The sequence below is a fragment of the Silene latifolia genome, chromosome 9 (genome assembly GCF_048544455.1).
Source record: "Silene latifolia isolate original U9 population chromosome 9, ASM4854445v1, whole genome shotgun sequence".
In the NCBI taxonomy this organism is placed as follows: domain Eukaryota; kingdom Viridiplantae; phylum Streptophyta; class Magnoliopsida; order Caryophyllales; family Caryophyllaceae; genus Silene; species Silene latifolia.
Window position 1 is genome coordinate 16,147,851 of NC_133534.1, and position 6,908 is coordinate 16,154,758.

A 6,908-nucleotide genomic window follows, 5' to 3' on the forward strand; every position below is an offset into this window, starting at 1 on the left:
CTCTCTCCTCTCCCATAATTTCACTCATTTCATCTCTCAAAAACCTCTCCTCTCTCAAAAACCAAAAAATTTCAAAACCTAAAAAATCAAAAAAAAAAAAAATGCCCCCACTTCCTCTCCAACCCACCCCACCGGCACCACCTACCCTCACCCCCACCCCCACCCCCACGGCCACCACCATCCACCCCCACCACTCCACTACCCCGACCACCAGTACTCCCCCTTCAACCACCACTGCCCCACCATTTACTCCCCTCTCCGTCTCACCCACCACCACCTGCATCACCACCAACATAAACCCATCAGGCCATCGCCGACCACCTAACCACCACCACCACCCGATCTACTCTTCACTGTCGTTGTCACCGCCACCCGACCACCCAACCACCACTGCCCCGCCTCACTCCTACCTCCCTGACGCCCCACTCCAGCCGCCAACTACAACAACCACACCAAAAACGCCATCCTCTCTCGGCCACCACTGCCAACCCCCACCATTCATGCCCACCACTGCCGCTCCTCCTCCTCTCTTCCTTTTTTTTTTCTTTTCTTTCTCCCTCGTCAGATCTTTTTTTTTTTTTTTTTTTTTTTCGAGATCTAGTTTATAGTTGGTTTTGTATTTTTTTTGTGTTTATATTTGATTTACATCGTTTTGTGTTCATATTTGATTTAAATCGTTTTGTGTTTATATTTTGAGATCTAGTTTTGTATTTGGTTTCGTTTTTTTTTTTAATTTATTTATTTCGTGTGTTATATGTATATTATGGATATTTTTTTGCGGTAGTAAATGTTATTTTTTTTAGATTTTGTTTATGTTTTTTTTGTCTCGTTACATGCATTTTTTTTCTATTTTCGGGTGTTAGTATGACATATTAGTTATATTTTTTAAATTTTAGATGTAAATTTTTGAAAAGAAATTTGATTTTTTAAAATTTTAGATCTCACATCATATCATTTTTTTTCCGAGTAAAAGTTGTATTGTTGTTGTGATGGAAAAACAAATGAAAAGTTAATCCTTGATTATTTTTTTTCCATATTTTCTCTTTATATGTTGATTTTTATTTTCTAGTAAAATTAAGATGACACTTATCTTTATCTTTATTAAAATTATACTTTTTACTATTAAAGTTACACTTTTCACTATTAAAGTTACACTTATTAAAATTACATTTTTCTCTATTAAAGTTATACTTTTCTCCATTAAAATTACACTTTTTTCTATTAAAGTTACATTTTTCTCTTAAAGTTATATTTTTCTCTATTATTAAAATTACACTTTTATCTCTTAAAATTACACTTTTTATTATTAAAGTTACACTTTTTTCTGTTAAAGTTACATTTTTCTCTATTATTAAAGTTACACTTTTCTCCATTAAAATTACACTTTTATATATTAAAATTACACTTATCTCCATTAAAGTTACACTTATCTCTATTAAGGTTACCCTCTCAATAACTAAAGTTATACTCTCAATGGACTAAAATTACGCACTCTCTCAATGGACTAAAATTACAATTTAATGGACTAAAATTACACTTTAATGGAATAAAGTTACACTTATGGACTAAAATTACAATTTAATGGACTGAAATTACACTTTAATGTACTAAAATTACACTTTAATGGACTAAAGTTACACTTCTAAAAGATTAAAGTTACACTTATAAATCACCCAGTTTACAATGAGTTGTGTTAAAATTTGAAAAATTCTAAAAAAAATTCTCAAAATTTGTTGTAAAATTTGAAAAATCCGTCAAAATCGCTTTCTTTTTGTTAAAATTACACTTTTTTTGTTAAAATTACACTTTTAAAAGAGTAAAAGTGTCATAAAATTTGTATAAACTTTATCTCTAAAAAAAAAATTTGTATAAACTTACAAATTTCAAAATAATATACGTCAAAACCGCTTCGTAGTTTAAAATTACACTTTTTTCTGTTAAAGTTACACTCTAAAAATACTAAAAATCTAAAATGCCGTAAACTCGTCTCAAAATTACAAAAAACAAAACAAATTACGTCAAAACCGCTTTTTTTTTTTTGTTAAAGTTACACTTTTTTCCGTTAGAATTACACTCGTAAAATTTGTATAAACTTTGAAGCATAAGAAGATTTTTTTTTGTTAAGTGTATGATAATGAATTAGTGAATGTATAATTAAAGCTAGAGAGAGAAAGTGAAATTAATTAGTGTATAGGAAACTCATTAGTGTTAAGTATGCTTTTTTGCTTTCAATCTCAACCATCCTTAGTGGAAGATCTAAGGGATGTAAAGAGGACTTATGGACTCAAATATTTAGGTGAACTTATAAGAACTTGACTCTATATATATATATATATATATATATATATATATATATATATATATATATATATATATATAGAAATAAGATCATATAAGTCTTTGTTTATAAGTTGAGTCTTTGAGTCCTAATATAAACCATTGGATCTAAGATAATAGATGGCTAAGATTTAATAAGAAAAAAACACATTCTCCCACTTACCTTTTCTAACCAACTGCTTATCATTGCAAATTTTGAGTCCCTATGTACGTTTCCATCCCTCTCTCTTTCACAACTTCCAATTCACAACTCCCAACTCATTCATTCAAAAAAAAAAAAATTTGCCGGTGCTTCGTCTTCTACTCAACCGTCTGCTCATTCTCAACCTTCTGCACCGTCAAAAGATTGGAAGGTCCTACATTTTCTTCATTTATCTGATCAAGTAATCTTCATCTCCTTCATCTCGTTCATCTTCTTCATCACTTTCATACCATTATCAACTATTACTTCAATTTGCAGGTATTTTTTTTTTGTTTTTTTTTTGTTATTTTACTTACCCATTCTTGTTCCAATTACCATTTCAATTATCATTGTCTATGTTTACCATTATTTTTGACGATTTTGTTCATCTTGCGTTTTTGTTTACCAATTTTTTCGTTTTTTGTTCCAATTACCCTTTTTTGTTTATATTGTTTTACATTTTTGTTTATACTGTTTATCTTCTGTTCATCTTCCTCGCCGTTTTTCATATTGTGTTTATGTTGTAGATCACTTTGTTGATTGATTTTTAGTTTTTGATTTAGTTAATGTTTGTATTCCTCGGCTGTTAATGTTTGATTTAGTTAATCATTTTTGATTTAGTTTTTGTTCATCTTCTGTTCATTCAGTTTATTGTAACCGTCTCATTTCAAGTCGTTTATTAAAATATCATTTATGCAAACTATTTCGTTTACATTTATTTTTTTAGTGCGTTTATTGTATAACTTTCTCCTTTTCAATGTGTAACTCTAGCTCATTGAGTTTGTAACTTCTAGTCATTTATATGTTGCAGTGCAGTCATTTAAAAATTATTCAATTCTTCTTTTATTTAGATGTGTGATCAAGAAGCTGAAGAAATTGAAGAGGTGGTTGCTCCTATGCCTCAAATCAGTGTCAAATGTCGTGGAAAGAGGTTATTTGAAATTATACCTAAGTTGAACGATTGTCAGATATCGGCCGTTAGGAGGATTGGGTTTGGCGGCATGCTTGAGTTGAAGCTTAAGCATTTCCCGCTCGAACATGTACATTTATTTCTTGATTGTTTTAATGATGGCTCATATGTGTTTAGGGCACCTAAGTCTAAACACTTCATGGTGACCAAATACGACGTTCATGACTGTTTCCTTATACCACATGGTCCCAATGCCATCAAACTTGTCCCTACTGGACCGCAAAAAGACTGACAGCCTTGAAAATGTGTCATTGAAAGAACGATGGAGGAAAAGGTTTGGTATTAAAACCCCTAATGGCTCCATTCCTATCGGAAAGCTAAAAGATGCAATTGTGGCAGACACGGAAGGCCGAGATGACTTTTGTCGATTCTTTGTCTTATTTTGCATGTCTTCTTTTCTTGCCCCCACGATAAATAACGGCGTTGATTTCAAGCTTTTGAGGGCCGTAGAAGATGTAAGCGATATCCCTTCTTTGGACTGGTGTTCTTATGTTTTAAAAAGCATTGTTACTGCCGGCGAAGATGTTAAAAAAAAAACAGTCGCACTTGCTTGGTTGTATTCCCTTTTTGATGATTACCTACTTTCAGCGGTTTGATTACCGCGGTGAGACTTGCACGCATGACCTTCCACTTATCAAGCATTGGGACAAGGAGAGATTAAGGAGTAGGATATCCGGTGAGGTGTCGGACGGGGGTTTGGGTCGTCAGACATGGTCTTTGGTTAAGTATCCGCGCTGCATTCATGCAACCACTAACAGCCAAGCCAATGTTAGCAACGTTCCTCCATTACTGATTTCATCTTCGTCCCATTTACCTTTGCCATCTACGTCCAACTCAAAGCCCGACAAGAAGTTTATTCAAATTGAACTACCTCAAGGTGTCGAGGATGACCAGGAGTTGAAAGTTCGAGCTTTGGATGTATGTCCCGTTTTCCTATTTTTTTTATTTATTAAATTTTTGTTAGCGGTTTTATGAAAAATTTAATATTGCAGTTTCTGATACATTCTTAATACTATTTCCTCATAGCTTTTGAAATTCATTGTTGTTTGTACTAGTGTAGATCCCACGCAAATGCGCGGTAAATATAGGCCTTCTAATTTTTAGGGTATTAGTTATAGATTTTAGATTTATATCTCGCGAATTTTTATAAAAAATAACTAATATTAAAATTAATCAAAAGAATTGAATAATTACACGAATTGTGTTATTTATGAAAATATTTTAACTACATCAATTTTTTTATAAAAATCTTTTTTTCGTCACGAAGTTAATAATAGGAGATACAGTTTTTATGTATAGATTATTTGAAATGGAAAACTAGTTTAATAAATGAAAATCTAATTTGTTTCCATATATAAGTTTGAGCACTTTGGAGGGAAAACTTTAGACAAGTTGTATTCTCTTAGTATACAGGAGGATTTATACTTTTACAATTTGCACCTCATTAATATTTATCAGTTCACTCCATTATATTTTGATATGAAACAAAAAAAATTGAAATAAAAAGCTAATAAAAAAATTTATTTAAGTTGTGACTTTTTTTTAGTAAATGTTTTTTGTCACGAAGCTAATAGTAAGCATGTGTCAAGTTATTCTCTACAGTAATAATAATTGCATTACTGAAAAATTTAGCAACTTATACTTTATAATTTAATATCGATTTTATTTTATTTTAATGAAAATCATAATTATGAATTTATTTAAAAATTTAGAGTTTATTTATAAGAATATATTTATTGAAAAGATAATAATGTAATGAAAGAAAATTTTATTTATGACCTTATTTAGCTAGATGCTTTTTGGAGGGAAAACTAAGAGAATTTTTATTCTCTTAGTAGTAGGGGGGATTAATTAATGTTTATGTGTAGCATGAGAATTTGTAACTGTCCCAGATACTTTAAATCATATACTTTGTAACTTCACTTCATATTGTGTGTAACTCCAATCTATAGTTTTTGTAACTTAATATCATCATACAGTTACACTGCTTTAAAATCATATACTTTGTAACTTCACCCCCTCATATGTGTAACTCCAATGGATAGTTTTCGTAACTTCAGTAGTTTTAAAATCATAGCTTTTGAAATTAATTGTTGTTTGTATTAATTAATGTTTATGTGTAGCATGAGAATTTGACGTGTACTTGTTTTATTCAGGATGTACATGAACTTTATTTAAAGATTCAGAGGAATGCTGTAGTGTTTCATTCATGCTATGCCGAGGCAATATCGAGGATCAAACACCTAACAACTGGCTGTATTGATGGAGCTGGCCTTGTCCCTTCACAGTCAACCCAAGATTTCTGGCAATGCGAAGAGCTTCATCGTTACTACGATGAAGTTGAATATGTTGCTGAACGGATGAAACAATCCGTTGCTAAAGCACCTTCTGTTCAGGCGTTGACTGTGGATAAAATAATCTTGTTTGATGATGAGGATAATATTGCTAGCATGAAATTATCCGAAGTACTTTGTCAGCTTAAAAATTTTGTGCTAGGGAATGATGATGTGCCATTAGGGAATGATGATGTGCCATCAGTAACTGAATGTCTTGGGAATGATGATGTGCCATCAAATGATCAAGTAATTGACAGCGGGGCATTTTATAACACCGCTGAAATTAATGAAATAATGGAAAACGCGAAAGATTTTGTGCCGGTTTCTCATGTCGAGGGTTCTTCATCTAAGTCAACAGAGGTAGTTGAGCATACACTTTTGGAGGAAGCAGCTTATACTCCTACTGAGATAAACGAGGCGTATAAATATCTGCGGGATAACAGGGAAGATGATACTGATGTAGGGTCTGTTGATATAGGTAAAGGGGAGGTGTTTGGTGCGGACGGCAAGGGTAGTTTAGCACCTCCCCCCGTTTATGTCCCTCACACTGATTTAATAAACCACCCATTCCTACTCCACTCCTCTTGTGCCTTACCCTGCATGGGTGTTGTTCCTAAAAATCTAGGGTGTTCTGATGACTGTGGGGCCCCTGATCCCGAGCAGATTGTCGTTTCAGATTTTTTATGCAGTAACAAGAGCCTCTTTTCTACAGTTTTCAATCGTAGGAAAGGCGTAATGGACTATGTGTTCAATGAAATGGAATCCGGTGACAAAGTGTAAGTAATCATTTCCCAAATGTGTCGTTTTTAAATTCTTTTTTTTTTCTATGTACAACACGTCACTAATGAGTGTATTTTTTTAAAAAAAAAAATCTTTGAAGCGAACAATTGGTTTTATACACCGACGTTTACTTCATAACTCGTGAAGACATGTGTGACACCCTCATTTATTGCGGAAAAGTAAACACATAATTCTAGATAAAAACTGCATGGATATGTTTGTAATAGGTTCATTTGGGTAAAAACCTGTAATTTTTAAAACCTGAACCTGTTATAAAAATATCCAAATGGGAAGGTGTCAAACA